The following is a 12,053-nucleotide window of genomic DNA, read 5'->3' as shown; positions in this document are numbered from 1 at the left end:
GAATATCCAGTTTGCTTCAAAATGGATTAAAACTGTTGACTGATTTATGTAGCTGTTTCCTTAACCAAAAGCACTTAAAATTAAGAACTATTAGATCTGTCTCGATCATTCACAATAAATAATTCAGCACACAGAATTTAACGGTCTTCTGTGTTCACAAAATATCTACAAAGAGGTCACCGTTTGCTTAATTATTCAATTAATTTTATAATGAACATTTCTAACTCTATTGCTATTGCTCCCAACACAGCTCTATGAAAGCAGCTCCAGCACCGTGGCAGCAAATACTTTGGTACATACTGAAAATGGGTAGGTATGAATATTCTCAACCAAACTGATAGAAACCTAAGATTTGGAAACATGAAAATTTGCAGAACAAAACAGAGTCCAGAAAGCACTCACGTGTGCAAATATAAATTTTGTCACACAGCTCCTATAAAACCTATGGCAAGCGTCAGGCCAGGTACATTTATGAACCCATAACATATATTGTATGATTTATGCAGAGCAGGATATTGTATAAAGTGTTATATGGTCTATTGCCTGAGCAAGCAAGCAAGCAAGCAAGCAAGCAAGCAAGCAAGCAAGAAAGAAAGTTCTGTACACACAGTATCCAGATTTCATGACTTGTACAAATTACGCAGAATAAGCAGATTGACATACTATGATTGACACAGCTAACCATATAGGATATCCTTTTGTTTATTTATTTATTTATTTATTTACCTTATTTATACCCCGCCTTTCTCTACCTTTCTCTAACTCCTTTAAATTGTGATTGTATGCCACTGTAGAAATACACCAGAGTGCTTGGACATACACTTTTGCATGGAAATGCGTACACAACCAGTAATGATATTTTGCAAAATATATTGGTTACTATGCAGGACAATAAAACCTCATGCCACATCATAGGAAAGTTTACTGAGTCACCCACTGGTTTAAAGCCTGTCTTCAGTCACATGGGCTAGAAGTTTTCTTTTAAAATATATAGCTGTAGATGCCGACAAACTAAAAAAACAAAACAAAAACAACCCTTGTATTCCTCTCCAGATACTAAATCCTGCTAATCTTCTACATGGACCTGAACAAATCATCACACAAAGCTCTAGTAAGAACACTGGAATCCAGTGAAAGAAGTTCCAACTTGAAAACTCTTTAATCTTGAAAATGTAAAGTTGTTTGAATTTAGGTTTCACATTATCAATGTTTCAGTTTATCCGAAGACTGGTTCACACATTGGAACTTAAATAATGGTTGTCTGCCTTGTCTACTCGCCTGCTATCTGAATGGCTGGCACACACTTAACATCCCATCTTCAAAATTCTGAAATCCCAAAGAATCCAAATTCCAGAGTTGTCCACAAGGTAGATGAAATAGTAACAACTTTCCTTTCTGATGGTTCGCAAACTATGTTCCGTGAATAAAATTATTAAAAATAATGTATATAAAATCACTTTCAGTCTGTGTGCAAGGTGTATATGAATCTTAAATAAATTTCATGTTTAGACGTGGGTCCCATCTCCACGTTTTCTCATTGTGCATGTTTATGCAAATGCAGGTATTCCAAAATCTGTAAAAGTTCAAAATCCCAAACACTTATGGTCCCAAGCATTTCAGATAAGAGAGACTCAGCCTGTACATCAGAACAGATGCTCCCTTATACACACAATCTATGAGAACAATGATCTTTCCATTTTCTCACAAGACTGCTATCTTTTTTTAGTCCTTAAGGTGTCTCAAGAAACTTATAACATACACTTTAGAGTAAATTGTGTATAGAAACATGCTATTTTATAGGTGGAGATGAAGGACTTTGCTCAAACATAGTGCAGGTTATATTTTAACAATAATAATTTAATAATTTATTTCTTATACCCTGCCTCCATCTCCCCGAAGGGACTTGGGGCGGCTCACAGGGGGACAAGCCCTAAAAACATCAGTTGTTATACAGTTAAAAACGTAAGACACATTACAGAATTGACATAATACAACACAACAGTTATTTAAACATCTTAAAATAACACAACCATATCAATTAAAAATGAAGTAGAATTTTCAGATTGCATGGCGGGGCAGGCTGTGCAACATGGGAGTAGGACCATGGTGGCATAAAGTGCTAGTAAATCCAGTAAGAGCACTTGGAATTGTGCAGTCAAGTATAGGCTGATTTATTCAAATGCACTTTTAAACAGCCATGTTTTCCGTTCTTTTCGGAATATGGCCAGGGTGGGCACTAGTCTGATAGTCTGTGGTAGTGATATGAACGTATTTGTATGGTCCCATCTATAATGAACATTAATGCAGTTTCAAATTGCAGTGGCTGATAAACTCAGACAAAAGTGTGAGAAGGAATGTTCATAATGCACAACAGTGCTTTGAGGTTTGTGTAATCACCATCTTGATCTCAAACTGGTTCCAGGATTTCCTGTGTAACCACCTGCACAGCAAAACCAATACCAGTTTGAAACTGCATTAAATGTAGATGGTGTCTAAATTTCAGAATAGTGCAAAATGGAATCAGATGACTTCTGGATGAACATAGAAATGACAGAAATGGAGAAATATGTGGATCAAGTTATTTGGGGAAAGAGGTGATAAAAGATAGTTCTAGTCAAAAAAGAGGTGCATTTTTACATGTGTTTAATCTGAAATACCCTGCCAGTTCTTTGGCTTCTTTCTGTATCTGCCATGACTAATAGTTGTTATTCAGGAAATTCACACCTGGCAACACATCATTCTGGTGTTATCAAGGCACAAAGCAGTCCCCTAACCAACATCATATTTAAGTGGGGAATTAGCCCATCCTGAATACCTGATCGCTATGCACTTCAGATGTTTAACAAATGTTATGAGCTCAAGTGTGCATCTCAAATGTATATTTATATTGTTGTGCATTGTATAATGTGTCTTCAGGGCCCTATTGTAAACAAGCTGTCAAGCTTAACTGGGTTTTCATGCAAAAATACCTCTCTCCATAAATAAATTAAAAATCGTCTAAGAAGCCTCTCTTAATGGCCCTGATTAGCAGATACTAGAGGCGAACTGAAAAGTCTCATTCCTAAGCAATTTCACCTAAATAATTGGAATGCCTTTTTCTTTGTACATTGAGAGTTCTCTGAATCTGCAAGCTACAATGGGAAAACTTCACTGACTGAAATAGCTGCGGACAAATAGGCAATTTCTTAAAATCGGAAACAAATAATGATAAATCTTTTTATGTGGAGGCAGGGTTTGGGTTGTACTGAATATTCAAAAATATTTTTGCGTTCAATTGCAGTTAACAGTTCTGGCATAGTAACTGCCTCATGCCAAAATGTAGACTGAGCAGATTTTGGACATAATAGAATTCTGACAGTCCTAGAATGATAAACGGGTAAGGATGGTGTAATGGAGTTTAGCCAGGGAAAACACACATTTGGATGACCATGAAATTTACTAGGAGACTTTGGTTTTCGATTTGGGAAGCCTTTTGGCCCAAGAAATTTTTGTGCATATAGGTATGTAAAATAAGTTTAAAAATCATATATTTAATGATAACAAAGCAGTATTTGCAAGGGTTTCAGAACAGGCCAATTTTCTTTTTTATTAAGTACAACTGAAGCATATTGTGCAGAGTCTACTGCAGGCACTGCACAAGAGACTTATGTAAATGTCTAAAACAACCATTAACGACCTCATCTCATTAACCACTGGATTTGCCATGGATTATGAGGTGTGGGGAACCTGTTGCCCCACACCCTGCATTGTCCGCTTTGCTACTTACCCCATCCCACGGAGGGAAGCATCCACCACCTGGCTTTCTCCTGTTGTTCCTTATGTAACAGGGGAAGCTTCCCATGTTGCTACGGCCAACACTGATTTCAACACTCTTCAGGCACGGAGCTCTGCCAGAAGTAGATCAACATTGTGAGATTGGAGCCGATAGGCTCTGTGCCTGAAGAGGGGTGAAAGCAATGTAGGATGAGCCATCTGATGAGGCCCTAAGGGATGTTCAGGAAATTTTTACTGCTGCCAAATTTTTCAGGACCACAACATTGAGCTAAAGGGATTCTATTTGTGGTCGAAACACACATTTTTTTAATCCCAACTAGCTCTCATATCCCCAGCAGTCAGGTTAATAATGGACCTCTTCATGCTAAAAATAGCTATATCTGTTAAATTTGTCTTTTAAAAAAAGCTACCAAGATACGTTAATTCCTTTCTATCTGGCATATGAAAAACATGTGAAAACAAACTCAAGAGAGCTCAGATGCCATAGTATCACATTCCTAGAATACTTTCTGTTGCTTCAGAATGTAGATAGTAGATCAAATAGTTTATATCTACCCTCTACACAACCAGCTTCAAGCAATTAGAAAAAGTATTGCAACAGGATGTTGTCTAGCCTAAGGCTTTTCTTTCTGATATTCTAGGAGTTTTATTTTATTTCAAGAAGCCTTCTCCCCATAGAAAAGAATTCAAAAAAGGTAACCCCAGTTGCAATCTGAAATGGTATAGTCTACTCTTTCATCATGTGTGATCTTTATCACTCGGGAGTGGTAAATCGCAATTACAGCAGGATAAAAGCATCTTTGGCTGGGATTTATCCCATGACATCATGTTTTTTCCCATTGCTGTTTTTCATTTCCATAATTGTTGGATTATATGTTTTCACTGATAGGAAAAAACTCTCATTGGTTCCAATATTACAGCTATTCAGCTATTGTTTTTGGAACTATCATTTCATCCCACTGCACTTCTGATATGCCAGCAGTCATGTGATGTAAGTGGGCTTGGTTCTCCCATTTGTCCCTTCCTTATCCCCACACAGAGTGAAGTCATGCCACATCAGGTTTCCGGACAAAAAAATGTATAGGACCAACATTGCTTTAACTCCATTCCCCGATTTTATTTTATTTTTAAAATTTGCTTTGTCACAATTGCAGAATTGCACTGTGCTGATGAGTTGCCATTGCATGATTACGACGCTGCCCTCCATTTGCAAGAACTGTTAAAAGTGCACAATTGCACAATCACAGCATAAGGGAAAAAACATTAAAGAGATCACATGCACTGTGTAGGATGGATGTGGTAGGAAGGCATGGCTGAAGATGATTGCAGGAGCACACACCACTGAAGCAGCATCAAAACACTATTGGATATAAGGTATGAAAATTATTGTTTCCATTTGTTTAAAAAATAAGATTACTGTGAGACAACAGACTGATGTGATAAAAACCTAGGACTCTGCCACCATGCCCTCTTGTTGAGTTTCAATGGCCTGAGCAAAATTCTGCACTTTTAGAAAAACTAGATTCTGTGCTAGACATCCATATATTCCTGAAACAACACTTCTGTGTTCTGCACAAGCACAAACAATTGGCTAAAAGAAATGAAAGCTCAAAAGCCGTTCTTTGTCACTGGAATTAACTATGCAAAATAACCAAGAGCTGTCCAAATTATGAATCAGGTAAACAGATTATTTCTGGAAACTTGGACACCAATTTGTTCAGCCACTGCATAATGAAAAGCCATTCTGAATGTTTTTGGACCTGTCTTTGAGATCCTCACTTTTAAAAAATGTTTTTGCCTTTAAAATAGTTTATATAACAATATGCTAAGATTATGTCTGTGTAGAATTGTGGGCAAGTGGTCAAGAAGAGAGTGGCTTGTCAATCAGAAAGGAGTCCATAGCAATATCTTTGTGTTGCTGAAAATCCTTTCATTCTCCTGCTCCCTTATTATTATTTTCTTTTTTTTTAAAAAAAATATTCCTTCCAACATCCCATCTACCCAAACAGACTTGCTTATCTTCACATTGGCTGTAAATTAACAACAGCAAACCCCAATTTGAAGTCTTCAACAAAAGACACAATGTACTGTTTCCCACCTGATTATTATTTGCATGAAAAGCTATCAAATTAGCATGGCCAGTCTAAAAAGCACATGCCTCAGGAAAGGGTTTGCTGTTTAGATTTATTGCAACAATGTTCTGGGAACACAGCTCTTGTAATCGAAAGCTCCACGTCCTTTCTCAAAAAGCACAACCAGAACCCATCTGTCTCGTTTAGTGCTCATGTCCTCAAAATTAGACATTTATTCCTCTTCTAATATTTTCTAATGAATACATAAAGGGCTAGTCAAATGTCAGTGGAAGAAAAAAGTGTGTGTGTGTGTGTGTGTGTGTGTGTGTGTGTGTGTGTGTGTGTATATATATATGTATGTATGCATGTATGTATGTCATAGTACCACACAGGGCTCCTGTAACAATGAGCTGATTCTCTGGAAGAATCTTGAATGGGAGCCGATTTGCCTCTTAATCCAAATGAATAATTAATGATAATTATCATGCTGCAGTTATTATCTGTGATAATAATATATCCGTAAGGTGAATAAATTCAATCTGCTACTATGCAGAAATGGCAACTCATAATATTCTTAAGAAATACAGATATAATTATCAGTATTAACGGTCAAGAAGGGGGATGGTAGAAATAGGAGGTTGCAGCATCAAGAGTTAGAACCCAAGGGCCACAATAAAAGAAAGAAAGGAGGGAAGGAAGGAAGAAAGGAGGGAGGGAGGGAAGAAGCAAACAAACCAAAGCCCCAGTGTGAATTATGCTTTTTGTTGTCATTTTGATGGCAATGCCTTGCAGGCCTCTTTTAAGCACATTATATCACTCAAATCTCTTTAAGAGTCATTGGAAATGAGCAATTGATCACAACTGAATGGCTCGTATCTTCATTGGTTGTTAAGTTCCTTCACAGTCTTGTAAATAGTCTTATGGATGCTGCACAACTGAGTGGGAAAGGGAGAAAAAAAGAGGATTTGTAGGAGAGGGGAAAGAAAAAGATTACATTCACTTGTTGAAACAGCTTCCACTATTGTAGTAATTTTTCACACTTCAAATCCTTTAAAATGTGCTTTTTTCCCTTCATGTCAGGAGCAACTTGAGAAACTGCAAGTCACTTATGTTGTGAGAGAATTGGCTGTCTGCAAGGACATTGCCCAGAGAACGTCTGGATGTTTGATGTTTTACCACCCTTGTGGGAGGCTTCTCTCGCATGGGGAGCTGCAGCTATCAGAGGGAGGTCACCTGCTCTCTCCGGATTCAAACCGCCAACCTGTTGGTCAGCAGTATTACCGGCACAAGGGTTTAACCCATTGCATGACCGGGAGCTCCATTTAAAATGTGCTTAGACAGCCCTACTGCATTTGGGATCCTGCTACAGTGGTCTTACCATGGAGCAGCCAGTCCCACTAGCAAATGCCGAGGGGCCTGGAATGGTTAGAGCTATATTTGCTATGTTACCTAATCTGAGTTGTCCCAATTTCATATGATGGAAAATTGTGTATCTTGAATAGAGAAGTATTCGATTTCCTTTTTGGAAACTATGTTCCCTCCTTTGAGTGATCTAATAACTTATATCCTGTTAATTCACAATATGAATCTTTTGGTGGAGACTCCTGAACAGGAGTGGTTTTTTTTTTTTTTTTTTTGCATTCCTTCTGTATTGCTTCTGATTTTGAGTCACTACATTTCTGAAATATGCACACACATTTTACTTATCTCTAGACAGTGGCAGCTAGTGGTTTCTGAATCAATGGGATAAAGAATCCCCTCCATGCTTTAGTCTAAGGAACTATCCATGTTACTGAAAACAACCCTTCAACATAAATTTAACATCAAAATCTATTTCAAGTTTGCAGAACTTATCTAAGGCTGTATCTACATTATCCAGATTCCAGATTATCTGATTATCCTAGATATATAGCAGTGATTTATATAATCCAGTTCAAATCAGATAATCTGGAATCAGATCCTGTGATATAGAATAATATAGATCCAGCCTTATATAAGTTCTGTAAACCTGAAATAGGTTCACTGGCCAATGACCTGGGAGCATTCAGCTGTTATTTATTTATTTATTTTATTTACAGTATGTTTACCCCACCCCGCCTTTCTCACCCGAGAGGACTCAAGGAGGCTTACAATAAATAGGCAAAAAAATCAGTGCCTGCAAACAATACACTAAACCACAGTTCATATAGTCTATAGGTTTTGTTATTTAGCTCCTTCTGCTATTACCCAGTGTGAGTAGCTCATGTTACCCATAAATGGTTCTGAAGATGGGGATGATTGTTCAAGAAAAAGCAGAAAGCATACTGAAAGCATAGAATCATAGAGTTAGAAGAGACTTTGTAGGCCATCTAGTCCAACCAAGCAGGAAAATCACACTCAAAGCACCCCTGACAGATGGCCATCCAGCCTCTGTTTAAAAGCCTCCAAAGAAGGAGCCTCCACCACACAGAGAGTTCCACTGCTGAACAGCTCTCACAGTTAGAAAGTTCTTCCTAATGTTCAGGTGAAATCTCCTTTTCTGTAGTTTGAATCCATTGTTCTGCATCGTAGTCTCCAGGGCAGCAGAAAACAATCTTGCTCCCTCCTCCCTATGACTTCTCCCCACATATTTATACATGGCCATCATGTCTCCTCTCAGCCTTCTCTTCTGCAGTCTAAATATGCCCAGCTCTTTAAGCTGCTCCTCATAGGGCTTGTTCTCCAGACCCTTGATCATTTTGGTCACCCTCCTCTGGACACATTCCAGCTTGTAAACACCTTTCTTAAATTGTGGTGCTCAGAATTGGACACAGTATTCCAGGTGTGGTCTGACCAAGGCAGAATAGAGGGGGAGCATGACTTCCCTGGATCTAGACACTATACCCCTATTTATGCAGGACAAAATCCTATTGGCTTTTTTAGCTGCTTCATTACATCGTTGGTTCATGTTTACCTTGTCCACGAAGACTTCAAGATCATTTTCAAACATACTGCTGTCGAGCCAGGTGCCCCCCCATTCTGTATTTTTGCATTTCATTTTTTCTGCCTAAGTGGAGTATCTTGCCCCTGTTGAACTTCATTTTGTTAGTTTCGGCCCATCTCTCTTATTTGATAAGATCATTTTGAATTCTGTTCCTGTCTTCTGGAGTATTAACTATCCCTCCCAATTTGGTGTCATCTGCAAACATGATGATCATGCCTTCTAACTCTTCATCTAAGTCATTAATAAAGATGTTGAACAGAACTGGGCCCAGGAAGGAACTCTGTGGCACTCCACTCGTGACTTCTTTCCAGGATGAAGAGGAAGCATTGGTGAGCACCCTTTGGGTTCATTCACTTAACCAATTACAGATCCACCTAACTGTAGTTTTGACTATCTCACATTTGACTGTTTGCCAGAAGGTCATGGGAGACCTTGTAGAAGGCCTTACTGAAATTCAGATATGATACATCCATGGCGTTCCCTGCATCAACCCAGCTTGTAACTCTATCAAAAAAAAGAGATTAGATTTGTCTGGCATGACTTGTTTTTGATAAATCCATGTTGACCATTAACGATGACCACATTTCTTTCTAAGAGTTTGCAGACCACTTCCTTAACAATCTTTTCCAGAATCTTGTCAGACACTATAGACCCCTTGACAACCATGCTGCTGTTCTGTATTTTATCTCTGACCCCACCCCATCCTACCCCCAACGTCATCTAAGGAAACCTTGGACACCTCGGCCAGGCACTTTAGGAGATAACCTTGTTATTATGCACTTTACTCTGACCCGCTTCACTCTCCTGACCTTTGGTGGTTGAAGCTGATATTGTTTTAAAACTTTTTATATTGTTTTATGTATTTGTTAAAATTGTGCCTTTATTCATTTGTGTTTTATATTGCTTGTTACTTGTTTTTATTGTCTTGTTTTATATTTTATCTTGTTTACATTATGTCCTTTGGGCTTGGTCCTGTGTTAGCTGCACCGAGTATTATTATTATTATTATTATTATTATTATTATTATTATTATTATTATTATTGTTTGGTATCGATGTGAGGCTGACCAGATGGTAATTGTTTGGGTCGTCCTTTTTTCCCTTCTTGAAGATAGGGACTACATTTGCCCTCTTCCAATCTGCTGGGACTTCTTCTGTTCTCCAAGAACTCTGAAAGATGATTGCCAGTGGTTCTGAAATAACTTCCCCTAGTTCCTTCAATACTCTTGGATGTAGTTGATCTGGCCCTCAGGACTTGAATTCATTTAGAGCAGCCAGATATTCCTGGATGACTTGTCTTCCTTTTTGAAGTTGGATTTTTCCTAATCCTTTATCCACTCCATTTTGCTGAGGTTTCTTTTTGTGAGACGACTGAGGCAAAGAAGTAAATGGCTTTCTTTTTGTGATAAGACCAAGGCAAAGAAGGCATTAAATAGTTCTTCCTTTTCCCTATCCCCTGTCAACATTTCCCAATCTTCTCCTCGCAGAGGTCCAATCACCTCATTGTTCTTCCTTTTCCTACCTACGTAAGCAAAGAAGCTCTTTTATTGTTTTTAATGTCCCTGGCAAGCCTGAGCTCATTTTTCGCTTTAGCCTTGTGAACCTCTTCCCTACAGTTGGTTATTCATTTGAATTCTTCTTTGGTGATTTCTCCCCTTTTCCACTTCTTGTGTATGTCTCTTTTGAGCCTTAACCCAGTTTGAAGTTCTTTGGATATCCATTCTGGCTTCTTTACACTATTCTTATTTTTTCTCTTTGTTGGCACTGTTTGCAATTGCATGTATTTCAGTTGAAACTGACAAATTTTGGATACTAAAATACAGGTCTCCTAAACACGGGCACAAAGGTCAGGTCAGGAATAGGAACAAAGACTAACAGGCTGAGAGTTCAGCTAGAGAGAATCTAGGTGACCTTGGACAAAGTTGCAGTAGAACCTAATGGAATAACAAGAGAGAACCAAGTGGCTCAAGAATTTTCCTAGAGCAGAAGCTAGAAAATAATGGATGAGAATTTAGCAGGATAAGGTAAGCATTGTGATGGGGTCTGGTGCCATTTTTCAAAAGCAGAATAAAAATAGAACGAATATATCTATTGCGACAATACTCAGGTGTACAAATTTTAAAGCCCAGATTTACTGAACCCTAACATCAGACGCCTCATTACTTCTGCCTGATTTTGTCCACTGTTAGGGAAAAAATTCAACTGCACATTGAATATGTCTTGTAACCTGTTTAAGACACATGTTCCCAAAGCCAAAACATTCATTCAAGCTATTCAACTATGTTTAGCAACTTTCAGCACACATTCACCTCATTATTGGTTCATTTAATTAATTATTCATTCTTCATCTAACAGTTCCTTCAGCAATCCTGGAGGTTGTTGATTGCATTAACAAGGGTCTTATGATGAAAGGGGAAAGTGAAAAAAACAACAACAACATTTGAAGTGCCAAGTCAAAAGTAGCAGTTGGGAAATGTGTCAAAATGCCAGCTTTACCAAACTTTTCAAGGGGCACAATTGTGGAGTTTGATATGTTTTAAAAATAGCCAAATGGTTTCAGGCGAGATTTTTGTCTATGAGCCAATTAGGATGACATTAGCAGGATATGTATCAGACAGGTAGGACAATAGATCTATTCGGGTGTTAATTTGTTTGTTTTTTTCTAGTGGTGTGAAAATATTGTATGAAGCCATTATGGGCCACACATATAATTCATGTTACTCCAGTCCCCATCCTCACTACCTCCACTCTTGGCCTTTGATTAGCACTGTGGTAGTCCAACGGTTAGGCAACTTTCCAGGTGACAGATTCTCTCTCTTCCTCAGAACCTCTTCATCTTTCCCATTTCTTGGAGGAGTGAGATATGTGTGTCGTACGATCTAGCTCCTAACAGTTGGAAATGACCTGCCACCTCCATATGTGGTCTATCTATTTGGGAATAGCAGTCAAGACTCTAGATAACTCCTTTAAAAATCAGATGCAAACCCAGAACACATGCAGTGACTCATTAAAATAGTAGAGCATGATACAACAGAGTGTAGTAAGAGCTGCTGTCGGTGGGTCAGGCAGCAAAATGTCTTAAGCTGCAACAGCATGAAGTTATGAATGTGACTCTATGTATTCTCAAGTGAGGACACTTCAAATCTCATTTCAGACCTTTGTGCTTGACATGTAAGACTGCAGAGAAGGATGCAGTTGGGAGTGGGGGGGGGGGGGCTTGCCAAATACATTTCCTTTCCATGAATT

The 12,053-nt window shown here is 38.4% G+C and overlaps 2 long non-coding RNA genes across 4 annotated transcripts in view; one reads left to right on the top strand and one right to left on the bottom strand.

The window, feature by feature from the left end:
• The window catches only part of LOC103278300 (uncharacterized), a 73,317-nt gene extending 71,803 nt beyond the window's left edge, over positions 1–1,514 (top strand). For both annotated transcript variants that reach the window (XR_010004371.1, XR_010004372.1), the window contains 2 exons: positions 251–309; positions 1,054–1,514. This is a non-coding gene — a long non-coding RNA (uncharacterized LOC103278300). The remainder of the gene's footprint in view (positions 1–250; positions 310–1,053) is intronic.
• LOC103278298 (uncharacterized) overlaps positions 1–12,053 on the bottom strand; it is a 288,708-nt gene that overhangs the window by 87,849 nt on the left and 188,806 nt on the right. The window lies entirely within an intron of this gene.

The sequence above is a fragment of the Anolis carolinensis genome, chromosome 3 (genome assembly GCF_035594765.1).
Source record: "Anolis carolinensis isolate JA03-04 chromosome 3, rAnoCar3.1.pri, whole genome shotgun sequence".
In the NCBI taxonomy this organism is placed as follows: domain Eukaryota; kingdom Metazoa; phylum Chordata; class Lepidosauria; order Squamata; family Dactyloidae; genus Anolis; species Anolis carolinensis.
Note: the sequence above shows the minus strand (reverse complement) of the source record. Positions and strands in the feature narration are given on the sequence as shown.